Raw genomic sequence first — 17,415 nt, forward strand, 5'->3', positions numbered from 1 at the left:
TTATGAAACAGTCAATAAAACTCTTTATTAAGAAAACAGAAACAATCTGGGACCAGAGATATTAACACCAGCACTGGATGAGAGACACTGACACTCACGAGACAAGCAAACAGGGGAAACTGGGACTTGGCGGGGAGCCACAGCAACTGTGCAAGGACAGCATCCTCAAGCTATTCACTCCTAAGAGATGAGAATCCTCGCCGCGGGTACGGTCTGCTGCACTAGGGCAGGTCATGTACACTACGCACATATCAATAACAGCACAAATCGCAAACGTAAAGCGGCACAAGACAAAGGGAGGCAGAGAAACCCAGAGAAACACAAGGAGACCAGAGGGAGACACGTGGAAGTAACAAGAAGACACTAATACAAGCAGATAGTACAGCTCCAAACTATGAGCACACTCATCTCTCATCGCCATGGTGCGACATATTATAAATACGATGCAACCATGGTGCTGTTAGGTGCTGGTGGGGGTGCAGGAAAAGTAGCGCATCATCTCTGATTCACAACCTTTTCATAAATATGGGCCTATGGGCTTAGCGCATCATACTCAAATGCCTGCTGAAAAGGCTTTAGTAAAACTGAAACAGCACCATCTATGGGGTGGGAAAGAAAGTTGGCAGAACGCTAGTGTACCAACTAAAAAACAAGAAAAGCATAGTTAGCAACTCAAGCAAACCAGTACGCACAGCGCAATTTACTTTCTAATGCTCAAGACATTACGGAACCAATTGCTTTGGCTATGAGAATCTGTATGAACTGACTCCAGGTGAAGTCCTGATGCTTTCTGAAAGATTTTTCAATGCTATTACCAGACCAACATTGACAGGTGAAGGGCGAACTACGTTACGGGGTGAAATATTACTAGAAGAGGTACCAAAAACCTTCCCACTTGGAGCTCTCCTGGTGAGGACTGTTTCCCAGGGGGATTTTGGAAAATGTGCAGAGCACACTTAGCCCCAATGCTGTATGCAGAATTTCAAGAGGCAAGTGAGATGGGATCATTGGGCCCCATCTCCAGTAAGGCGGTAATAATGTGTATTCCCCAAAAAGGATATTAGCTTCTAGGAAGGGGTGGTTTTATGCCTGAATAATTAATAAACATGGACATAAAGATAATGGTGAAAATACTATTGACAAGCTTCAGGAAGGTCATCCCATCACTCAGTCACCACTCTCGCCCAGGAATCACCCAAATAAATTGGCTCACTTACTATGAGACTCCTGACAATTGTTGGAAGGAACTATTGCACTTTCTCTTGATGTTGAAGAGTTGAATTAGGGCAACACTTCATACCTGAGGTCAGATAAATAAAGGCAGTTCAGGGGAACATTCACTGGGGGATATTTTCTGTTTAGAAACTTCGAAAGATTTCAGACGTAATGCAACATAAAAATATATTCCTGACTTGCAAGCATTTATACTTTTTGAGCTTTTGGTTCCTAAAATTGAAGTAATAACCAAATTGTGGATGGGGGCTGATTAATGTGAGTGATCCAGAGGTCAGAGCAACAGAAATTTCGCCATTCAGCAACTGGTATATTTTTTGCGTAAATGTGAATATGACACCCAATCTAGTTGCAGATTTTAAAGAAAAAACATAAAGTTTCTTGTGTCCCTTAGTGCCCCCTAATGTCATATGTGTGCACATATTTAAAATACGGCGCACCATGGCGCTATTTAGGGGACTACATCAGAATTTTTTATGCTAGTCCGGCGCTTTGCAGGATTAGCGTAAAAAATTGTGACTCTACCCTGCAAAGCACCTAGAGGTCCATTGAAAGCAATGGAAGTCTTCTTTTAATGCCTGCTTTGAGCAGGTGTTAAAAGTGCTGGGGGAACATCCTCTTTGCATACATTATGTCTGGCACAGGTATAATGCAGCGCAGAGGGTTACAAAGTGGCGCAATGCATGCTTTGCGACACTTTGTAAATATGGCACTACATTTTTGGCCTTCTAACGCCACGTTAGTGTAAAACAATTACACTAACGTGGTGTTGGAATGGCACTAGGGTCTCTTAAATATGCCCCTAAATTTCTATCTCAAGAGGCCACAATGTTATGAAAAGCTGTTTGCACAGGAACCCTGCACCATGCACAATGCAAAAATTAACTGATCACCTTCCAGCTGTCGACTGATGTATTCACACATTAAAGAGTTAATCATTTTGACTTGATTGTGTCAATATCCCAAATCGAAGGGCTTTTGTCTGCAGCAGGGAAATAATATGAAAACTTAAATACTATCAAAACCAATTTGAAAGACTACAGTTTCCACAAGCAGAAGTTAGGATAAGGAGACACACAGAGTTTAGAAAAACCAACAGAGGCTCCAGCTCTTTTTAAGTATTTTTCCCAACATGCCCCATAATGAGCCACATACACGATAAATATGTACTGTACAATAGTTTTCGGGAGGGTTGTTTCTCGATTTAAAAGAGGTGCTACTTCAGGCTCTTTAGTGGGAATACAGGTAAAACATGAAACAGGTTTTTAAATAGTCAAACATTGCATGTATTTTACAGAATCGGTTTTACTAAGCAGGGGAGAAGGACAAAGTCAATATAATGGGATAACTGCATTTCCATGCAGTATAAAATAGTAAATAACATTTTGCATAAGATCATCTGCTGAATGTGCAGTTTTATTTGCTAAAACACTATTTATTTTCAGTAGTGTCTGTCATCCCTTTTTAAAATATCAAAATAACTAGATAATAATGTCCCAGAATCCACTAGGCAGTTTCTATTAGTAGCATAATATGTTGCATGAATTGTCTTCCCTTGTTACACAATCTAGCTTTTCATTCCATTGCCTCAAAATGGCAATGGCATTTATGTGGTGGTAAAGAGGGTTGCAAGTGTGGGACTACTCTGCCTGAAAACATTGGGGCAGATTTCCAAGCCCCTAGCCCCATATTTATACTTTTTTAGCGCCGCATTTGCGCCACAAAAACGGTGCAAACTTGCAAAATACAATTGTATTTTGCAAGTTTGCACCGCTTTTGCGTCATAAAAATGACACAAGTGCGGCCCACAAAAAGTATAAATATGGGCCCTAGTGCCTCTTAGTACCACCTTAGCGTCATTTTTTTTTTTTTTACTTTAAGGCAGCTCTAACTAGGCCATTCCCCTGCGCCATATATACAAAGTGGCGCAATGCATGCATTGCACCACTGCAACTCCTTGCACCACATTATGCCTGCGCCAGGCATAATGTATGCAAGGGGGTGTTCTCCCCCAAGGAGGCCTGAAAAAATGATGCAGTGAAATTTACAAGATTTCACTGTGCCATTTTTTCCGTCATTTTTAACCCCTGCCCAAGGCAGGAGTTAAAGTGTCCCTCCTGTTGTGGTCTGTGAGCCTCCCTGTGCTTTGCTGCACTTCGTCATTTTTGGGGGGGGGCACCCTGCGGTGGAACGCCCTTGCATACATTATACCTACTCAGGTATAATGTGGCGCAAGGGGTTACACGGTTTATAAGTAAAGCGTGGGATGGAGGACTGGTTAGCGCCGCATAATCATCAAATAAAATTACGCTAAGGCGGATTTAGGAACTTGTAAAAATGGCCCTTCGTACGCGACATTCTACCGAAAAGAATGTCCTGTCGCAGAAGCGTTAACGTTCAAGACAATCCTGCAGTGCCATCTAGGGTTTCTCTTTAAAATCGCAACTGCTAATACAAATTCCATGTAAGGTCCTTTGATCTGTGATTTTTTAAATCATAAATAAGAATTTCATAAAGGTTAATTGTTCACTTTTTAAGGCGGATATAGCAAATCAGCAAAATCCTCCATGCAGCCTTTCATCGACAGAATTATATAGAATGATATATTCGCTGAATGTCACACATCATGTGGTTCCTTGATTTTCCATTACAAACGACGAGCGAGGGGCCATTTCATGCCCATGGTTATTTAATAATAAATTGCAAGATGTAAGTGGATTCTGGGATCAGGGACGTAGCTTCGGGGGATCGGGTTGGGGGTCATACCCCCAAATAAATGCATTTTAGACTTGGTAGTTTGGTCTGGGGGCCCTTAGTAGGGTCTTCTATATCTATATCGGTTTTTCTTCTCCTGCACAAACAGCAAAAGACAAAGCAATGACCTTTGATGGAAAACAGGAGAGAGAGCGAGGGATCAACAGAGATATACATCTGGTGGCTGAATTTTCAAAATGCGAAATCAGAGGACCTGTGATCAAGACCAGCTTTCCTACTTGTCTAAATTGTGTGATCCTACGCAAACATTTAGGGGCAAATTTAAGGAAATGGGCGCAGCTCCACTTTCCTTGTGCCCCTTAGCACCCCCTACCGTCACCATGTGTGCGCCGTATTTACAATACGGCGCACCCTGGCACAGGTTAGGGGGCAATCGAATAATTTCTTATGACGCTTTGATGTACTCTGCAGGAGTAGTGCCAAAATGTTGGCGCTACTCCTGCAGAGAATATAGGGACCCATTGTAAACAATGGTGTGCCCCCTTTTAACGCCTGTTCTGAGCAAGTGTTAAAAGTGCTGGAAAAAATGATGCAAGGAAATCTGTTAGATTTCTTCGAGCCATTCTTTCGCCCCACCCCACTTACGGGCGAATGCCCTGTTTGTATACATTATGTCTGGCGCAGGATAATGTAGTGCAAAGGGTTACAAAGTGGCACAATGTATGCATTGTGCCACTTTGTAAATATGGCACTGGGATTTTGTCCATCTAACAAAACGTTAGCGTAAAAAAAGGATGCTAATGTGTCAGTGTATGGTGCTAGCAGATCGTAAATATGTCCCTTAATTTTACTGGGCCTCCTTTATCACATATGAAAACACATGTAAATACTTGAGTTCAGGAGCACCTCTTATGTTTATTAGACTGTAATAAACCTCCATCCATAGTAGGAATCTAGCACATGTTTAGGGTTTATGTAACTACCGACTTTGATTTTAGTTCACTAATGGCATTGGCATTAGGGGGGGAGTCATTAATGTTTCTAAGTTAACATTTAAAAAATATAACCTTTAATGAATGTCTGCCTAGACAGTCATATAATCTGATGTACTAAGGTGAAACGCTTCAGCATATTTAAGAAACGCACTTTCTATAATTTTGAAGAGACTGTCATATTTTTACATTATGTGTTATATTTACAAGCCCCTTGAGCCGCAGGTGCATCACTTTTTGGGGCGCATAGTGCAGGCCCATATGTACAAGGCCGCACAAAGCCACTTTGCATGGCTTTTCATGGCCTTGTAGATATGGTGTAAGGAAATGCAACACAAGTCACTGCATTGCACTGTGTCAGGGAGGTGTTTCACGGGCACTGAGGTGGGTGTTCCCACGCAACACCTATCTGTTTTGACGCATTCCCAGATTTACTATAATCTGTAAACCTGGGAATGCGTCAAAACTGTACACCTTCCCAGGGCAGACGCAATGAAGAGAAATATCATTATTTCTCCTTGTTGTTCCCTCTCTCTAAATGTGCTGCATTTTGCAGCACACATAGAAAGAGGAAAATGACTCCCAGGATTGTTTTGTGCGAGAAGGTGCCTGAAAACGATCCTGCTGACAATGCAGACACCCTTTAACCATGGTGCAAGGGTGCCTGCATTGGTGCTAGGCACAATTTGTGTGCCAGCGCAGGGGGGAAGGACAAAAATGCACAGTACCTTGTGAATACAGTGAATTTCTCCCCTTGCCGTCATTGTAGTTATCTTCGCAACCTCTCTGCTCTCTTTTGACCTCTGCTGCAGCACTGCAGCTCTGTAGATTCCTCTTTCTCCCGTTTGTCTCTTTTTTTAAACAAAGCAGGGTCCTGCTTAAGCACAGGTGTGGTACCAGCCGCGATACTGGGGGTCACCCCTAAGTAGTAAACTGGTTTGTAATGTGCTTTTGGCAAGACACATGCCCTTCCTGGTGGGTCCTCGCCTTTCTCACATTATTCAGGCCCTGCAACTTGATGATAACTGCAATATAGCAATGCAATTCCCTTTCTTCACACAAAAGAGGATAAATGACTCCCCTCCCGCAATTCCACTTTATTTCATCAAGCATAATTGAAGGATGAACTAGGGGAAAGCAGGCGCGGGGTGTTGTGTGTGGGTTGTTATCTTCATCATCCAAGGGTGTTGTTCAGCTTTTGGACTGGTAACCAGTGGTTAATTTTGGTAGGTGTTTACCAGGACTCTGTATCTTGACAGCACTAGGACTTGCAGTAGGGCATTTTCTTCTCAAGAATCCCACCACTTCTGTAGAGTTAAGGTGGCAGTAGTGGTGCCAGTAGCAAGTGAGGCGTCTCTCAGTTCCTGCCATACCTCCAAACAGGGAAAGTCATTGGTCTATCTCACACTGTGGCAAGCCTAGGGCTTTATTTGTGCACCAGCTGCTCAACTGAATGTGGTTGGCTCATCCGTCATTGATATGGGCTGCTTTAAGGCAGTCAAAATCACCAACATGCACCCCAGTTTTATACCGAAGCAGTTGAAGAGTACCAGCCTCAAGTGGACTGTAGAGACCTAAATACCATAATTTTTAGGAACTGCTGTCCACTCCCCTTGACCTCTGTATGAATTGACATACAGATATTATAATATATAATATCTATTATAATTATAATGTATATGATATAATTATAATATATATTATAATATATAATATATAATGATAATAGTATAAGATATGCTACTGAGTTTTACCAAACTGGATTTAGGAGAAGCCTATGGCCTTTTATGCATTAGGGCAGTGGATGAGTATAGAAATATTCTGTAATACTAAATATGGGTACTGTGAGGATCTGGTTTTACACTTCAGCCTTTCCAATACCGCAGCATCTTTTCAGCATTTTGCAAATCATGTATTTTGAGACATTGGATGTTTTTGGTGTAATTTACTTGGATGATATACTGCAGAAACATCACCATAATATGCATAATGTTTTGTTGAGGTTACAGGAAACAATTGGAACAAACATGAATTCGATGTTTCTAGCATAACTATATTGGGTTTTAGGATTTCAGGACCCTGCATCACCTTAGGTGATTAGAAGGTGACACCAGCTCAAGACTGGCAAGCAAATATAAATGTGAATAAAACTAAAGATTTGTAGGCTTCTCCAACTTTTACCATCAGATCCTCCTTACATTTTTTGAAATGGTTGCTCCTATAGTTTGGCAGGGGCTTCTGTACTGCAGTTGAACACAGGTAAATAATTCCTGTATCTGTTGAAACCCCCACAAAGAGTGGACCCCCCCCCCAAGGTCTACCTGATTTGCGGGTAAAATGGGAATCCATAACATTTAGATACTTCAGCATCCAGATTTACCACACAGATGAGGTACTTGTAGCAAGAAACATAGTAGTGACCTTTTCACTGATCCAGATATTGGTGTACTTTTGAAAGCAACTACCCCTTTAGTAATTAGTAAATGACTATGGGCCTCATTACAACTTTGGAGGACGGTGTTAATCTGTCCCAAATGTGACGGATATACCACCTACCGTATTACGAGTCCATTATATCCTATGGAACTTTTTATACGGTAGGTGGTATATCCGTCACATTTGGGACGGATTAACACCGTCCTCCAAAGTTGTAATCAGGCCCTATTGTTGTGTTCATCACTAAATTAGGCAAACATCACCATCATGTGGCAGACCATCATAAGTGCCAATGTTGACAATTAAGTGCTGGTGCTGAGCATGGGAAACCACCAACTCACATTAACCGGTTGGGTGCCTTGGACGCAACGGTTATGTCCTGGGCAGCACCGCTCGGGTGCCCAGGATGTAACTGTTACATCCATGTAGGAGCCCTTGGGGAAGGTACTAGCGCTCCCCCCGGGGGCCTCGCATCCACCTCCCCTGGCCAGGGATTATAGGGGAATCGCTTCCCCTTCCACCCCCCCAACCTCCCTGTGGCGACTGATGATCTCATCAGAGGCCTGCCCCTCCACGCTAGAAGCTCAGCTTCCAGCGCCGATGGGAGGAGAAATGCATCATGTGGAGGGGCTGAGAAAGGCATCAAAGGAAAGAAAAGTCCTTTCCTTTCCTTTGATGTCTTTCTCAGCATTGCTGCTGCCTGAATGCGATGTCCACTAGACACCAGGGAGTTTTTTATTTTTTTTGTATTTACTCATAAGGGGAGCGGCGCCTTGGGCTAGAACCGCTCCCCAGGGGGGCAAAGTATATTTAGGCCATTTCTAGCCCCCCTTGGGGGCAAATCAGCCTATTTATATTAGGCCAATCTGTCCCCAAGGGGGACAGAAACCACTAGACACTAGGGGATTTTTTTTTCATATTATTGAATGAAGATCAGCCTATTATAATTAAGCCTATCTGCCCCCAGGGGGAGGCAGAAACCCCTAGACACCAGGAATCATTTTTTTTTGGTTTACTTTATGTTTTTATGTATGGGGAGCGACCCCTTAGGAAAAGGTCACTCCTCTGGGGGACAAATTGTATTTAGGCCATTTGTGCCTCCCTTGGGGGCAGATCGACTTCTTTTTATTAGGCCAATCTGCCTCCAAGGGGGGCAGAAACCACTAGACACCAGGGATTCTTATTTTTTTGCTTCAATTTCACACAAAGGGAGCGACCCCTTAGGCAAGGGTCGTTCCTCTGGGGGCGAAAATTTATTGTAGGCCATTTCTGCCCCTGTTGGGGGCAGAACAGCCTAGTTTTGTTAGGCCGATCTGCCCCCATGTGGGGCAGAAACCACTTTGCACCGGGGATATTATTTTGCACCAATTTCACGCAAGGGGAGCGACCCCTCAGGCAAGGGCCGCTCCCCTGGAGGGCCAAATTTATTTTAGGCCATTTTTGCTCCCCTTGGGCGCAGATTGGCCTATTTCTATTAGTCCGATCTGCCCCCGGGGGGAAGAAACCACTTAGGCACCAGGTATTGGTGTGTGTGTTTTGTTTGGGGGGGCAGCCCCTTGGGCAAAGATCACTCCCCATGGGGGCACATTACTGTTGGTCATATCTGCCCCCCTTGGGGGCAGATCGGCCTATTTTTGGAAGGCCCATTTGCCCCCAAGGGGGGCAAAAAGCCCACCAGAGACAAGGGAAGATTTGTTTTTCAAAATAAGATGGTGGGGGTATGGCCATACCCTCACCCCGAATAAGTGGGGCCAAAGTTGTTCTGCCCACCAGTGGGCAGATGGGCCAATTACCCCCGATCCACACCCCAGGGGGGCAGAAAGTCTACTAGATGCCAGGGAATTTATAAAAAAATTGTGTGGTGGTGGCTACCAACCAGTATGGGCATGGTTATGCCCCCACCCCATCTGAAGGAGGTAACAGTCTTTCAACTCTCCCCGCACACTAAAACATTTTATCCCACGGTAAGCAAGGGGACATTTGAATATTTTGGGCCATGAGAGCTTGGCTAACTCTTAAAATTGTTCCACTTGGAATGGTAAGGGTTGCACTTTTTGGACTTTGGGACGCTGCCATGTAGAAAAATCCACAAGAACTAGACACATCTGAAAACTAAACATCTGGGTGAGTCCAGGGTGGTGTGCTTCACGTGCACCCCACACCTTTGTCTTACCCACAATGCCCTCCAACCTTGCTGGAAATCACACATTTTTTCCACATTATTGTGATGGAACCTTCCGGAATCTGCAGGAATCCACAAAATTCCTACCACCCAGCATTGTCTCATCTATATCGACAAAAAATCTGCCCTAATTGTCAGCCTAAATTTTTTTTTTTTCAAACTGCCCTTTTGGCCCCGCTTTGGTTCCCCCTCAATTTCGACATGTTTTTAGCTCTTCCCTGTCACAGGCACTTGGTACACCTACACAAGTGAGGTATAATTATTACCGGGAGACTGAGGGGAATGTTGGTTGGTAGGAAATTTGTCCCGGTGCGGTGATCCCACACAGAAATGTGGGAAAAATTTGATTTTTTAACTAAATTTGAGGTTTGCTGAGGATTCTGGGAAAGAAAACATTGGGGGTTCCACTCAAGTCACACCTCCCTCGATTCCCTCGGGTGTCTAGTTTTCAGAAATGTTTGGATTTGGTAGATTTCCTTATATGTCTGCTGAGCCCAGGACCAAAAACTCAGGTCCCCCGCAAAAACAGGTAGTTTAGTATTTGATCATTTTGATGTGTCCACGTAGTGTTTTGGGGCCTTTCCTTTCGGTGGCACTAGGCCTACCCACACAAGTGAGGTACCATTTTTATTGGGGGACTTGGGGGAACACTGGGTGGAAGGAAATGTGTGGGTCCTCTTAGATTCCAGAACTTTCTGTCACCAAAATGTGAGGAAAAAGTGTTTTTTTGCCAAATATTGAGGTTTGCAAAGGATTCTGGGTAACAGAACCTGGGGAGAGCACCACAAGTCACCCCATCCTGGATTCCCCTAGGTGTCTAGTTCTCAAAAATGCACAGGTTTGGTAGGTTTTCCTAGGTGCCGGCTGAGCTAGAGATCAAAATCCACAGCTAGGGACTTTCCAAAAACACTTCAGTTTTCAATGTAAAAATGTGATGGGTCCATGTTGCTTTTCCTGTCACAGGCATTAGGCCTACCCACACAAGTGAGGTAACATTTGTATCGGGAACACAGAATAGAAAAACAAGTGTTATTACCACTTGTGTTTCTCTACATTTTATCCTTCCAAATGTAAGACAGTGTGTAAAAAAGACGTCTATTTGAGAAATGATATGTAATTCACATGCTAGTAAGGGGACCCCAGAATTCAGATATGTGCAAATAACCACTGCTTCTGAACACCTTATCTTGTGCCCATTTTGGAAATACAAAGGTTTCTTGATACCTATGTTTCACTCTTTATATTTCAGTAAATGAATTGCTGTATACCCAGTATAGAATAAAAACTCATTGCAAGCTGCAGCTCATTTACTGGCTCTTGGTGCCTAGGGTTCTTGATGAACCTACAAGCCCTATATATTCCTGCAACCAGAAGAGTCTAGCAGATGTAACGGTATATTGCTTTAAAATATCTGACATCACAGGAAAAAGTTACAGACTAAAACGTGGAGAAAAATGGCAGTTTTTTTCACCTCAACTTCAATATTGTTTTTATTTCAGCTGTTATTTTCTGTAGGAACCTCTTGTAGGATTTACACAAATTACCCCTTGCTAAATTCAGAATTTTGTCTAATTTACAGAAATGTTTAGCTTTCTGGGACCCAGCATTTGTTTCACACCCATTTCTGTCACTAACTGGAAGGAGGCAGAAAGCACAAAAAATAGTAAAAATGGGGTAACACCCAGTAACATGCCAAAATTGTGTTGACAAATTGGGTTTTCTGATTCAAGTCTGCCTGTTCCTGAAAGCTGGGAATCTGGTGATTTTAGCATCACAAATCCTTTGTCGATGCTATTTTCAGGGAAAAAAACACAAGCCTTCTTCTGCAGCCCCTTTTTCCCATTTTTTATTTTTTTTAAATGAATTTTTTGCTGTATTTTGACTTATTTCTTAATCTCCGTCTGTGGAACCTCTAGAATCCCCAGGATGTTGGAAAAAAAGGATGCTAATTTGGGTGGGTAGCTTATGTGGACAAAAGTTATGAAGGCCTAAGAGCGAACTGCCCCAAATAGCCAAAAAAAGGCCTGGCACCTGAGGGCAAAAGGCCTGGCAGCGAAGGGGTTAAGCACTGGAGGGCTCCAAGTGCTTTATAGTTAAAAACAAAATGTCTTGCAAGTGACAGTGCATGCACTGTTTCAGGCAAGTCTTAAAAATGATAAAACCAGTCAGTTAAAGCTAGTTCCTGACATGCTTTCATGTCATGGGTATGTTCCAACAGTGTCTCACATTCCACAGTTAATGCTGCTAGTGTAGCATCATACTGAATTGCAGTGATGGTTGGTGACTGAAAGCAGTGGCGGGGCACAAATACAAGACAAATTGCACCTTGTGAGTGAGCCTGACTACCCACATATTTCCATTCACCTACCCACCCACTGCCTTTCACTCATCCACATTGTCATCCACTACCATTCACACAACTCTTATACACAGACACCCACATGTTCTCAGCTGCTCATTCAAGCCCTGCAAACTCTTATTCAAACAAACACACATCGCCTCACCCATCCAGTATCCAGCAGTTTCAGTGATAAAAGCTATGCTTTTATTTGAGCTGCAGATTTTTATGTGACATATCACGTCATTAGTCTGCAGAAGAAATAAAACAAGCATAACTAGCCATGCTAAATTACTGGAACCATTACTGCCTTTGAGAGACCAAATCACCTATAGAGGCAGTGAAGGGAAGGGAGAGGAGAGCTGAGAGAACAGTTTTTTTTCTTATTGTCTGTAAAAAGATAGCGCTCCAATTTACTTGTGTGCAGGGTTGTCTTTGGCATATTTATGACTTGAGGTCTTCAGGTCACACTCCTGTCCAGCAGAGAGCCCTGGATGAAGTTATTTATTGTTTTTATTACATTTCTCTGCCACAGACCTCTGGTAACATGCTTCTCATCCGACGCTTAACCATTGCGTCATAGAGTGGGGCGTGGTCAGTAAGGCCTCCTGATCACACCCCACCATTTGAGTATATAGGAAAGGGTGGAGTAATAATATCAGAGTGGCATGAAGTTTTTAGAAACCTGGGCTGAACAGAAAAATGCTCCAGGTTGTTTACTATCAGAGCTCCTGGTGGAGGAGGAGATAAGCAAGGGACGTCACAGCGTTCTGAGAAAACATAAGGGCTTTGCGTGGGCAAGCCCTGTCAGCCCTACTGTGCAGCTTTCAGCCACATACTCACGCAGGCGCAGTGGGGCTTTTGAAAGTGCACAACTTTCACTCAGAAAATGTTGTGCAGAAAATGTTTTACTTTCATCATGTATTTAAATATATGCTTCACTAGAGAGGCCAGAAAAGGCTAGGGTCACAGCCCTTTAGCCCTTGAACACCAGCTGCCCCTGCTGAATTGAAAGCTAAAACCAAAGTAAATACCATACTCTTCAAGTTTTTGGCTGAAGTTCTTACACCAGGCAGAGCTTTTGGTTACTATGAGAATGAACAGCATTGCACAAGGAAGATATTTGTTGGATACGTACGTAACTAGGGCCCAGATTTATGGTGGCCTAGTGCCATTCCAAAGCCACATTAGCATAATTTTTTTACAGCATGTGGCATTGGAAGGGCAGAAATGCTGTGCCATATTTACAAAGTGGTGCAATGCTCGCTTTGCGCCTCTTTGTAACCCCTTGTGCCACATTATGCCTGTGCCAGGCATAATGTATGCAAGGGTGCCTTCCGTTGCTGGGGCGGGCATAAAAATGGAGCAAAGGAATCCATGAGATTCCTCTGCACCACTTTTATCTGCATTTTTTAATGCCTGCAAAATGCAAGCGTTAAACAGAGGCTCCCATTATGTTCAATGGGCCTCTGGGTGCTTTGGAGGATTATCGTCAACATTTTTTATGATAGTCTTGCAAAGCGCCAGACTAGCATAAAAAATTGTGGTCCCCCTGACTACTGCCAATGTGCGCCATATTTTAAAGATGGTGCACACATGGTGACATTAGGGGGGCCCTTAGGGGCGCAAAGAAAGAGTCACTGCACCACTTTTCATAAATCTGGGCCTATATTTCTTGACTACAATAAACATGGTAGTCAGTGGTTAGTTTGTAATAGAAAGAGTGCTGGTGCCCAATGCTCTGCTCAGAAGACGGTGGCCAGTGCAGTTAAAAGTCAGCATGCTGAATACCAAGCCATTAGTCTTTAGTGCACCTCATGACTCTTTAATCCACTGCCAGATACTCTCAGCCCCATCACTGGCTTTCTGCCAGCCTTTTCATGGTGGGGACCCCACCATGAAAAGGCTGGCAGAAAGTGGAGTCGTGATCAGCACCGTGGTACCGAACTTGGCACCACTGTGGCTCACCATGACTCCGACCCCCGCCAACATGTCGGGATCTATGATCCTGGCGGTTGCAGCTGTCTTACTGTAAGGATCTTAATCTGGCGGTAGGACCGACAGGAGTGCAGTGGTACGACTGCCACTGCAGGTTTGGTGGCCCCGGGGCCACCAAAATGTGATGCCGCACTTAACCGTGGCATCTCTATTTACTACCACGGTCGGACAGCACCTCCAATTATTGGAGCGCCGTCCTCCCCGTTTTTGTCCTGCTTTTGCAATGCATGCCAGGAAGCATTTTTTATGCTCCCGGTCGCGTCTTTCTTACCTGTCCTTGTAATATTTTTCTTTCCTGTCGGTGGTGGACTCCTCCCTTTTTACTTTTTCTTCTTTTCTTCTGTCTTTTCTGTGCTCTTGTCTTTTTCTTCTTTTTGGTCTCCATGCTGTCTTCTTGCAGGGATCCATTTTGTCTTGTTCTGTTCCTTTTTCCCAGCATGCCTTATTTCTCTTATACTGCTACTTTTTTCCCATTCTTTTCTATGGACCTTTTCCCAATCCAAGATGGTGTTGTTTCCTTTTCCTGTGTTGTCACTTCCTGTCTTCCTGTACATAGGTCACTCAGTCCTGATCTGCTTTGCATTACAAACACTTCCTCTTGGGGGTGATCTTCGCTCCTGTTCGTCGTTTGTTTTCCAGTTCCTGCTCTTCTGATTGCGAATGTTTCTTCTTTTTTCCAGCATTCATTCCTATTTTTAACTCTGTTTCAGGAGTTCCCAATTTTGTTTTTTTTCCCTCTGGGACTCCTTCTGAAGGGTACAGTCTGCCTTGGCGTTCCTCTGTCAAGCAGTATCGTGGATACTAGAAAGGGTCGCCCCTATCTTGGTCTATCCAGAACCAGCAGAAGACCGGGTGCTCTTTCAAACCCTTCCATCAAAGGTGAAAAGCATCGTGTAGATCGTGACACAAACTCATAATCAGGCCCTTAAACAGTGAAGATAGAAGTTGAACTAGCAGAGGTGTTCCTTCCTAGCCTCGATTGCAAGTAGATACTTTGACAGCATTTGAGGGAAGGCGGCAAATGTTTTAAATCGGACAAAACAGAGAACAGTCATAAAAATTTATTTTGAAAAATCATATGTTTGAATTGTGGGCCAGCTTTGTGTTTGGTGCTACAATACAAAGGTGACAATTTTGAGTCATACAGAGCAAACTTATCAGCTTCGAATTTTCTTGTGGCTGTTTCTGAAATGTAGCTTTTTCTACACATTTTTTGTTTACTTTGGCTGATAATTCCAGTTGAGCTAATCACAGGAGGCAGCCAGACTCCAATTCACTTTTCTTCCTGAAATGGAGGGGCATAGCATGCTCCCCCTGCCAAAATGGCCGTTCCCTTCCCCATACTGCTCTCCCCCCATTGCTCCCAACCCTAACCAGAGAGTCTCACATGCATTTTCCACCTGTTCAGACAGGTGGTAAATCAAGCCTTTAGAGTTTTGTGGAACTGGGAGCCACGAGGCTTCTGCCTCAGCCGGCTCTGTCCACAGAATAATTTGACTGGCCGCACACCCGTCACAGGACTACTAGTTTTTTTCATGAGGGAACAGCAGCCCTATTTTATTATTATGTTTAATATTATGATGTCCTGTGTTGTAACTCAATATTTTACATGGTTGTAATTTTAGTCAAGCAGAATACATTTGAAAAGCAGTGGCGGTTTCTGTACATGGGCGTCGGGGCTCCGCCCCCTTTAAAAAAACAAAGCGATAATTTATTTATTTTTTTAATTAAAAAACAAAATCCTCTTGGTTGTAACTTTATAAAACAGGGGACACTATCTCCCCCACTCACCAAAACCAGCATTATGTTGCTCGAGTCGACAAGTGAAGTGACGTGACGTCACATGATCATTTTAACTGCTCCCGCAGGAAGGCCCAAAGTGAGTCTATTTGCCGGGCTGACAATCTCACAGCCCTGAGGCCTGTGCGGTCATCAGCTCAGCAAAGACCCAGCATCAAGGCCTAGTCTCCACCCCCTGATGACGCGGGGGTCAAGTTAGCTCCGGGCGTTTTTCATTCAAGCCCTGAAGCGCTTAGCCTCCACGTTAATCAGGAAGTGGAGAGCATCACTGCACCCTTTCCCAACTTGCCATAGGGCGTGGGTGGGACCTCAACCCCTGACGAGCTGGGAAAGGGTGTGGCAGGCAGGAAGAACAGCATCAAATGTTTGGTGGATTGACTGAATGGAGGTAGAGACAGAATTTTAGGCTACTAATATTATGATGACTTTTACAGTTTTATGCAGCGTAATTCATGTATAACACTGGGGGAATTAAGTTATTTTCCGAGAATCACAGTATATTGAGTGGAGGCTGGGGATTGATCCTGGTTTCCGTGTTCCGACCAAATCTGACAGCTCTAGCCATTAGGCCTCGGCTCCTCCTGTGTGTAAAACAATACCCATCCTTAGGTTATGTTCCTTTTTGTTTTTTTTATGTATGTCTTCCCTTAATTATCTCTTTTATGTTTCTGACCCGGTGAGTTCCACTGCACAGGGTTGCACCAATGCCACACTTTCCTGCTTAGCTTAGCTGCCGGCAGCTCAAGTCCACGCGTCGAGGCAGCACAGTCTGCCTGGCACTCCTACTGGCGAAGTCAGGATGTCTCTGGATAGCAGAGCGGTGACCGGAAGTCCTCGCCCACCTCCGTTGGACCTCAGAGTAGGCACGTGGGCAATGCCATCGTCGGTTGTGGCAGCCAGCCGCGGGGAAACCTCAGGGACGAAAGCAGTAGGCAGAGGTCTGGATGCAGCTGCTGTCAGGTGGGGAAGGCACCAGCTAAGCCTACATGAGGAACAGGTACCCGCACCGATCTGCCAGGCGACGCACCAACACACCTTGGGGCAAGCAGGACAGCGGCTGCATGCACAGGCGAAACCTCCTCGTTGCCAGTGTAACACGTTGTGCATCATGCGGTGCGCTTCTCCAAGACGGGCCTTTGTGCCTAATAATGCACATGCACACACAGTGGCTCATTGCCATGCAGAACGACCCTCAGGTGTGCTCTCCACATCCGAATCTATGTGATGCATTTCCAGGGCCACTAGACCGACACAATATCATTACAGAAGTCAAAGACTAATTAGTAGGTTCTTTGTAATTCAGTGAGGACCCAGTAGTATCTGAATATGGAAATGGCTTGACTTCACTCTAGTCCTAATTTAATTTTCCAGCTGCTGAAAATCAGTCATTTTGTATAAAGTTGGAAATAAAATTTATTTTTAATGTAAGAATGTGCCACAAAAGAAAACTAAAACCATGCCGCCACTTAAATGTGGCTGCCAATGCTTAAAAAATGTTTAATTTTAAAAACTTTTGGCCATTTTACCAGTCTTTTTTATGCAAAAGCCTTTCAATTGAAACATGCATTTTATTGTTGTAATGTGTAAAAGAGACAAGAGTAAATCACAGCTAACCATGCCCTGATGCTCTGAAATTGCAGGCAAGGCAGTTACAATGCTAAAATGGCACGTAAACACTTTATAAGTTGAAAAAGGAGACAGTGAATACGTCACATGTAGCT

Source organism: Pleurodeles waltl, chromosome 2_2 (assembly GCF_031143425.1).
Source record: "Pleurodeles waltl isolate 20211129_DDA chromosome 2_2, aPleWal1.hap1.20221129, whole genome shotgun sequence".
NCBI classification, from domain to species: domain Eukaryota; kingdom Metazoa; phylum Chordata; class Amphibia; order Caudata; family Salamandridae; genus Pleurodeles; species Pleurodeles waltl.